General features: G+C 44.9%; 1 pseudogene; it reads right to left on the bottom strand.

The window, feature by feature from the left end:
• Positions 1-295: 295 nt before the first annotated feature.
• LOC147972247 (putative ribosome-binding factor A, chloroplastic) lies at positions 296-2,692 on the bottom strand (annotated as a pseudogene).
• Positions 2,693-9,799: the final 7,107 nt, after the last annotated feature.

Genomic DNA, 9,799 nt, shown 5'->3' with positions numbered 1-9,799 from the left:
AGTAGAGATTCTACATGTCAGCTATTGGCATATTAAGTAGAGATTCCACATGTCAGCTACGGAGTACATCACAAGTACACAGAATACAGCAGCAACAATTGGCATATTGGCACATAATACATGTCAGCTATTGGCATATTAAGTAGAGATTCTACATGTCAGCTACGTCATAAGTACACAGAATTTAGCAACAGATTAAGAGCATGTTGTTCAGCATCACACAGATAATAGAACAATGGTACATGCAGCTATTGGCGTAAAGTAGAGATTCTACATGAATAAATCACATAAGTAACTAGAACAAAGAAAGAAAACGTAGAAGTGGAAGCGAGGCATGAATGGTGTCCTCAGTAACAGCTGCATCGGCCCTAACAGAGGCCGAGGAACTCGCTGTGATGGGTTGCAGCATCTGTCCTGATGCAGTCTCAGCCACATGCTCCTCCTCACACCTGAAGTGAAACACGCGGGTTGGTCAGCAGAACTACAGCAGTTTAACTTTTGGAGATGACGAATAACTCAAATTACCCTTGATATCTATTTTAAAAAAATTAACCTTCTAGTATGGCCATATTAATAGATAAAATTAACCTTTTCCCTTTTACTTTCTATGAAAAAGGTAAGAGACCACAATTCTACATGCAGCTTCTGTAGACATAAATCCAAGAGAAATACATCTCTGTACGAGAATCACCACAAATATGAACAGAACAATTCGGTGTCGCCTAGACAAGGAATTGAAAATGCATGAGCTGATGCTATTGTATGATACAAGTATATACTCCCATAAAAGAAGTGTTGTTTAAGTACACTCTCTTCTCTTTATTCTGTCTATTAAGTATATACTCCCATAATAGATAAAAGAAGTATATACTCCCATAAAAGACTTCCAGCTGCCTTTCAGTGCCTACGTACAGTGCTTTGCAGTCAGGTTTAGGACTAGCACAGTGAAAACAAAACTATCTCCTTGTTATACTTGTTATGTTAAACCATCGAAATCAATCTGGTGTGACACAGAGGGGTTATGCTATCCATGACACGAGCACTACACTTCTTAATATCGACTGCAGTAACGAACGACTGTTCAATACTACGATTCAACCACTGAGTAAACTCAAATGATCGTGGAAGAAGAGCTCACCTCGTTGAAGGCGAGGATCTGGCCGTTGCTCTTCTTCATGCATTCTCGAGAGGCTTCCGAATTTGAATCATGTCCTCACCCGCACCCGCCACTGGATCTGCTTCACCACCATCCGCACCCGCCGCTCCTTGGCCATGCACCGCACCACGCGCAGCGACGTCGACGGCCACGGCAGCCGCCGCACGGAGACGGGTGCCGCGGCGGCGAGGGCGCGCGGCAGCGGCGGGGACACGAGCGGCCGGCACGGGAACATCCTTCTCTCTGCTCCCTTTGCTCCTTTAGTTTGTCCAGTATAGTAAGAATCTGCAGAGGTGAATCGGTTAGACAAAGATCTTCCTGGTACATATGAGAAAACTGTGAAAAATGTTCTATGTGATGATTCTTTGTGGTAATAATATAGATCCTACAGCAGATTAAAATGTCCATTCTACAGACTCTGAGCTATACGAAACCTGAAGCATTTCCAGCTTTTGAGCTACTTTCCATTCTACAGAGAAGTACAGATGTAATATATTATCGACTAAACATATACATCGATTCTTATCCATATAACAAGGAAATGATGATTCTAGTTTTCACATTATAGTTAACTGCAAATACAGTACAAAATGTAAACAGAGAAGCAGGTGTCTGCCAAGTACAGCATGCGAATTGCAAGGGAAGAGAAAAGATCAGTTAAGATAAGTATTTTACAACAAGCGCAGAAGACAGTATTATGGATCATGTATCAAATATATGTCCAGGCAAATGAATTTAAAGAAACATGGTGTCGATAACTCTGCTCTGCAGCAGCAACGATGGTACTAGTAACAAATACTAGCAGGCAGTACTGAATAAGGTCTGACCACGAACTAGTGAAAAATGAAAAAGGGGTGAAAGCTCGTGGTGATGGTGCAGCTAGATGAGTATGTTTTTGGCAACAGAGGAACAAACATTGCACTTCGTAACACGCCAATGTCTGACAAAAACAGAATCAAGCATACCCTGCTTCCGCGCTGCATGGACTCGTCATCGATGAACCGTATCTGATGAACCGTATCTCGGGCGTGAGGCGCAGCTTCATCCGCTTGCCAATATGGCTCCTGACGTACTTGGTCTTGTCCTTGAGCCCGGCCATGGCCACCTTCTTCCCCCTCTCGTCCCCGAACACGGACACATACACCTTGCACACCTGCAGACACAGACCGGAGCAGAGACAACTCAGCATCCCAGATTGCAGCGCACCCACATCGTTTCGAGGGAGGGCCCGGGCATGACCTGAAGGTCGTTGGAGAGCTCGACGTCGGCGACGGTGGTGACGGAGGAGAGGTAGCGGTCGGCGCCGAAGGTGGCCTCGGGGAGGACGGCGCGCTACATGACGGGGTCGCGGGTCAACTTGTCCGCCAGCTCCCGCTGGATCTGCTTCGCCACCATCCGCACCCGCCGCTCCTTGGCCATGCACCGCACCACGCGCAGCGACGTCGACGGCCACAACAGCCGCCGCATGGAGACGTGCGCCGCGGCGGTGTGGGCCCACGGCAGCAGCGGGGACACCAACGGCCGGCATGGGAACATCCTTGCTGGCTTCGTGGTGGTGGGGGATTTTGCGCCGCGGTGAGGCCGTCGGCCGTCGCTGTGGGGAGTGGGAAGGGGAGGGGCGAGAGGAGGAGGGCGTGGGGAATGGTGACGAGCTCCGCCGGAGGGGTGTGGATTAGGGGAGAGGAGTGGGGGCGGGGAGGGATCTGGATCGGCTAGGGTTCACGTGCGTGTGAGAGAGAGAGATAGGCTGCAGTGGGTTGGATGGACGGATGGATGGATGTATGGGTGGACGGGTGGATGGATGTTTGCCACGTCATCGATCCATGCCACAACGGATTCCACCATCAGAATTCATCTTATGTTTCTCTTGTAGTTTTTATCCTTTTATTTAGGGCAAACACTCAACATATTAACCACTTATAGTTTGTTAAAAAGAAATAATATTGTGCACATGTGTGTATCTTGTGATGACAAACAATGTTGATCTGGGAAGTTTTCATTTTCATTCCACAAAATAGCCATTTTCCATTTTTCGAGTGCCCAAAAGAAGGTTTTTTGTGAAGAACCTACCAAATATATTTTTGTAAAATTGGACCAAATCAATTTTATAAAATACTAGACCATATTTAATGCACAATTGACAAAATAGTTGGGTGTCAAAAGTTTTGATCCACCTCTGGTGAAAAAGACAAATTCCCGCCGATTTAGTAGGAAGCGGGTCAAATTTAAACTGCAGCTGCCTCATAGTTTTCTCTTTAATTTTTCCAAAAATCAATTCTAGATACATAAGTATCTATTTAATTAGAGAAATGTCAAAAGTTTTCCAAGATTCAATCACTAGTTAGGAACGGTCAAGCCCGCCGTTTTGACCGTATTTTGAAACGGGCATAAAAAATTAAAAAAAATAAAAAATTGGAAAACCTTTGCATTGTTTCATCATATGTGACCAAGTTTCCAGTAAAAATAATAAACTTGTAATACGACAATTATTTTAAAAAAATGTTCTCAGAAATGAGCTATCATGCGTGAAGATTCATGGCTTTCAAGCCAAATGATCAATCTTATGGCCACATTCATGGCATACTTTGTTCAAATGATCTCATATTGTGCACAAGGGTGAATCTTGAAATTCCAAACAATGTTTCCTAAGGGAGTTTTCATTTTCTTTGCACGGAAAATTTATTTTCCATTTTCCGAATGCCCGAAATGAGTTTTTTTTGTGATGGACCTACCATATATTTGTTGCAAAATTGGACCAAATCAATTTTCTAAAATATTAGGCCATATTTAATGCAAAATTGACAAAATGGTTAGGTGTCAAAAGTTTTGATCCATCTCTGGTGAAAAACACAAATTTCCGCCGATTCAGTAGGAAGCGGGTCAAATTTGAACTGCAGCTGCCTCATAGTTTGCTCTTTATTTTTTCTAAAAATTATTTCTAGGTACATAAGTATCTATTTCATCAGAGAAACTTCAAAAAATTTCCAAGATTTAACCACTAGCTAGGAACGGTCAAGCCCGCCGTTTTGACCGCATTTTGAAACGGGTATAAAAAATCAAAAACAAATCAAAAAATTGGAAAACCTTCGCATTGTGTCATCATATGTGACCAAGTTTCCAGAAAAAATAATAAACTTGTAATACGACAATTATTTTAAAAAAGTGTTCTCAAAAATGAGCTATCATGCGTGAAGATTCATGGTTTTCAAGCCAAATGATCAATATTACGGCCACATTCATGGCATACGGTGTTCAAATGATCTCATATTGTGCACAAGGGTGCATCTTGGAATTCCAAACAATGTTGCCTAAGGGAGTTTTCATTTTCTTTGCATGGAAAATTCATTTTCCATTTTTTTGAGTGCCCGAAATGAGTTCTTTGTGTGAAAGACCTACCATATATTTGTTGCAAAATTGGACCAAATCAATTTTCTAAAATACTAGGCCATATTTAATGCACATTTGACAAAATGGTTGGGTGTCAAAAGTTTTTATCCACCTCTGGTGAAAAAGACAAATTCCCACCGATTCAGTAGGAAGCAGGTCAAATTTGAACTGTAGGTGCCTCATAGTTTGCTCTTTATTTTTTCCAAAAATCATTTCTAGTTACATAAGTACCTATTTAATCATAAATACATGGTTTAGTGGCGATACATCGAGGTTTGGACAGTGGCCGAGGGCCCCAACTCTAGAGCGCGTAAACTCGCATGCCCGCCGCGTGGTCACCGTGTGACCGTGGCGTTGCCATGTGTTCTGGCGGCCTAGGCATGTCTAGTGGGTTGGGCACTCCCCAGGTAGGTGCTAGGAAGAAAATCGCAACATAAGATTCTCACGACGAGACCGATCGATGCTCAAACATGAATAAGCAGCCAAGTGTTTGATTAGCGGTACGGGAAATGCACATGGCTAATGGGTGTGAGTTTTCGCTGAGGATGATCAGTTACTAAGAAGACCGTTTTCACAAATTTTCAGCTCAAAAGGAGGAGCCTAGGTGGTACTTGCTTTGCAACGTACCACACTGGACATAAATACGAATGTTGAAGCTGGGCTCAAAATCATGAATGGATTGAGCTCGCATTTGGTGGAGAATGGTTATTTGGGCATAGGAAAGCACTGTGGAAAATGGATACCATTTGGACATGCCAAAGTGATACTTCCTTCACAAAGTGTTTTTTTTGAACATAATAGGAAAATGAATATTTTTGAATTATTTTTGAACTAGGCAAGGAAGGTTTTCTACATATTTGACGAAGATATGACCCAAAGAATTTATGAGATTTTTTTGGGAATTTTAGGAATGACAGAAATATAGGTTGCTTCACAACCTGGGGCAAAAATTGCCACATGAACATGACACATAGGCAAAACTGATAAGGTGGCGCCTAGTCATAGCAACCCACCATAATTTACAAGGTTATGACCATCTATATTGGTCGTGATCAGCTAGAAATAAGGCAGCGGACCAGTGCTATCTGCTTTATGACCATTTTGTGTAAGGAAATTACGACCTTTCTGACCAAAATGATCGTTATAGTTTAGGGTTTGGAGCCCCCCGAACAGCTTTTGACCAATTGGTCTGAAATGGTCATAGATCTATGACCAATTCTCTCAGGGTCACTGACAGAAGGTCACTAGTTGATATATTTTTTGTGGTGGTAGCGGTGCTTAGGCGAAGCCATGCGACAGTAGAACATCAACATCGTCACCACGCCATCGTGCTGATGAAACTCTCCCTCAAAACTTGGCTGGATCGGAGTTCGAGGGACGTTGTCGAGTTGAACGTGTGCTAAACTCGGAGGTGCCGTGCGTTCGGTATTTGATCGGTCGGAAAAAAAAGTGAAGACGTACGACTATATCAACCGCGTTGTGCTCACGCTTCCGCTTTCGGTCTACGAGGGTACGTGCACACACTCCCCTCTCGTTGCTATGCATCACCATAATCTTGCGTGTGCGTAGGATTTTTTTTGAAATTACTACGTTCCCCAATAGTAGACTCATTGCGCTTGGCGCGACCCTTATGGGGGCCCGCCAGAACGCGCATCGGAGTTTTTGGGCATTGTCGTGTTCTTCCCATTGTTTTTGTCGCTGATCATCAAGCCGGTCTTGTTCCTCTTTGTTTCCTTCTTGGTCGATGGGCTGACTGGTGTCTCTGGGGCTGGCAACATCAACAGCTTTCCTGACGAATCTGTTGTTGCCGGCTTGATAGCGAAAGTTGAAGGGTCTGTCACAACGGCTCCCCTTTTTCTATTATTCTCTGCCTCCCCCATGGTGACATCCAGACCTTGGTTAATATCGTTGCTGAGCTCTCGTGAAGCATTGGTATTTTGTGTTGATCCACGTCCTCTCCCCGAGCGGCCAGTGCCTCGTCCACCCCGTGAGCCGTTGCCATCATTCGAGCCTCGTCCATCTCCTGGACCTTTGCCCGGACCCTTGAACCAAGATACCTTCAGGTCTTTGAAAACTAGATCCTTTGGAGCATGAACTCCATCTCCGCACTCCTTGTATAAGTGTCCAAGGTATCCACATACAGCACACTAATCCGGGAGTCTTTCATACTTCACCCTGAAGATCTCTCTCTGGACTGTGTCTTTCTTTCTGACCACCAGAGACACGGCATTCTCGAGCGGTTTGGTTACATCGATCATCACCCGAACCCTAGCAAAGTTTCCTTCAAAATACTGGGCCATTGGCTCGGCGTATATGAACTCTCCCACAGTAGACGCAAGAGCCTTGATTTTTGTGAAAAAACCGTTCAGGAAATCATGGATTTGTATCCAGATATCTATCTTGTTGAGCTCTATCGACGATGGTTTTGTGGAGCCGTCGTAGGGTTCCAGCACCACCGCCTTGCCCTTAAACGACCATGGCCCATCCTGCATCACTCGTTCCCAATCACCCAAGCATGCAAACTGCAGCATATACATGTTGTCCTCAAGCGGCCTGATTTTCACTTCCTTGGCCAGATCCCAGGCCGCCCGCATGTTTCTGAAGAACCAGTATTGGCTGTAAGTTCGGTCCGTGTGAACCCTAGCTATCGCCATCCAACGAGTCGCCTCCTCCGAAAGCTCTTCATCCTCGATCACTACATCCTGGAGATCGGCCTCCTTCAACCCAAGCTCCTCCATCATTGCCTCTAGGTCCGATGTGAAGCCGCCCGATCCAGAAGTTGTGTCACCCATAATTCTCTTGCCTGAGGTTTCTTCGATCCGCAGGCGTTTGGATCCCAGCCCCCCTTGTCCCTACGTCGAACGTGGAGACCCCTAGGGCCGCCGTTTGACGCCGGCGGGAAGGGTTAGGGGGGGGGGGAGGTGGATCTCAACGATGGGGTGATGGAATCGCCGCCGCCGAGAGGAGTCAGAACCCTAATGAGAGGGGAGAGGTTGTACGGCAGCACAGACGACAGTAGGTGGAAACCAGGGATAGAGAGCCGAGAAGCAGCGAACAACCATCAGCCCAGAAGGGATGCGGCCCAGTTAAAGAAAAAACAGCCATCCATTTACTCCCCGTCGTTCGCTCGCCATCGCCATGACTTCCCAACCCTAGCGCCGCTGCGGGTGACTGAGCGACCGCCGCTGCCATTGCCGCACCAATGCGGGAGCACGGCCGCCGCCGCCGTCCGCATCACCGCAACAGGGAGAGCGGCTGGCAATGCCATGGCCGCCACCACCTCATGGCTGCACCACGCCGTCGAGCTTGCGGCCGCTGCGGGTGGCGCAAGCAGCCGCAGATGAAGGCCGACCAACACAAGCCTGGAGTGCGACGCGGCCTCCAGTGCAGCGCCGGAGTAGGCATGCAGTAGCTGCACTGCTGCAGCAGGAGCCAGCCAGAGTCTGAAGCCAAGTTTCAGTTTTAGAAACTGAATTTGCAAGGCAGTAGTTGTGCAGCAAGAGCCTGAAGTGGAGTTTCAGTTTTAGTCACTGATTTAATTTTTTATTTTGTGAGGAATCTGCAACTGAAGTTGATCTGAGATTGTATAGTAATGTTCTCAATTAAGAGCAGATCACTGATGCTTGTCAAAATGTGAGCACAACGCTCGTTGATGATCTGGGTTGTCTACCGCTAGGGGTTGGCCCCTGTACTGAACTTGTATTTAGACTCTCTTTTCTACTATCAGAAAGAGCACTGCTCCTGTCAATATTTTGGAAAAAATGGATAAAAAAATTTGAGAGCATATCATTGATGTTGTGCATTTGCGAGCATATTGGTGAATTGGAAATCATTGTAAGCATGTGGCAAAGGAGATCAATTAAACTATCAAACTGAACTGACTAAATTGAATTTTGACAGCAGATTAATAAGACCATTGTAATATAATGCAGGAGGGAAAAGTAATTAAATAAATTAACTATAGTGAACTGATCCATGACACTAAATTAAAAATCATTGTAAATGGTGAATCAGACAAGAGATCAACTAAACTTGACTGAAGTGAACTATGACCCAAACTAAATACTTGACATTCCATAATGGAAATTGTTCCAGTTGCTTGCTTTTTTAGGATCACTCAAGTTAGAGCACATGACTTCCAATTCCAAGAACAAAAGTACATCACCAAGACCCAGTAAAAACATCATCTGTGATTGTGGTCCCTGTAAATTAAGTAAAATTGTTTCCCTGGTTTCCACCTGCTGCCCTCGGATGGCTAGCGAACGACGTCCCTCAGCAGTAGATCGAAGTACGTCAGAGGATCTCGTTCCCTTTGTGTTGTGCTTCACACTACAGAAATGACAGCAGAAACATGATGTATTGCGTGACTCCTAAACAAACAAACCATCCAGTGCATAACTACGACGCCGGATACCAACCCAAACAAAATGCGCCACCGCAAAGAACAAACATTAACATGCTGCCATGCCAGGAAAGAAGCAACATCAGAGTTTCATTCATGGGATATTTGCTACTCACTGGACAATAAGCCTAAGCCGGCGTTCCTCTACTCCACGGTTCACCAAATCTCAGGGTACCATGAATTTGTGACAGTATCATCCATGTGAAACCAACAAGAGAATCGGATCACCACCCAACAAGCTGTCTTAAGGGCTCCATCCATGTTTGCCAAAATTACACCTACATAACGTAGCAGACAGAAGAGACTCTATTTTCATTGCCTAATGTATCATAAGAACGGATGTAGAAGCTTCCTGCAAGCTGATTTTGAACAGAAAAGTGTGCCCTCAAAGTCACCGGTCAATAGCCGCCACCCTGGATCATAAGAAAAGAATTATCAGCAAAGTTACATATAGGGTGCTTACAATTACAGAGGGGACAACAATGAAACTGACACGTTACTAAAACCCGCAGCAAGATCAAGAGCATATGTATGGCAGCTATATGTCACTATGTCAGCAACATTGATTGTACTGCACACAGGATCGTGTAATTATCCAGTAACAATATGTTCAGCTGTATGATCTACAAATGTAAGTTCGTGACCCAAGCTTAGGCTAAAATGCGTGGCTAAATAATCCCAGTGACACAATGAACACACCAAAGGGAAAGGCGTGTAGACTTTATCAGCACAATTTTCAGTGAACTAAATTAATAGAGCTTCGCTGAACAAATAAGCAGCATGGTGTTTTAGGTTTGAATATAACTACCAATTAGGAAATCCATGTGCTGATGGCATGTAAACTGTGACACTAA

The sequence above is a fragment of the Triticum urartu genome, chromosome 5A (assembly GCF_056163025.1).
Source record: "Triticum urartu cultivar PI428250 chromosome 5A, HENAU_Tu73, whole genome shotgun sequence".
In the NCBI taxonomy this organism is placed as follows: Eukaryota; Viridiplantae; Streptophyta; class Magnoliopsida; order Poales; family Poaceae; genus Triticum; species Triticum urartu.
The sequence above is the reverse complement of the archived record's forward strand: the minus strand, read 5'-3'. Positions and strand labels throughout refer to the sequence as shown.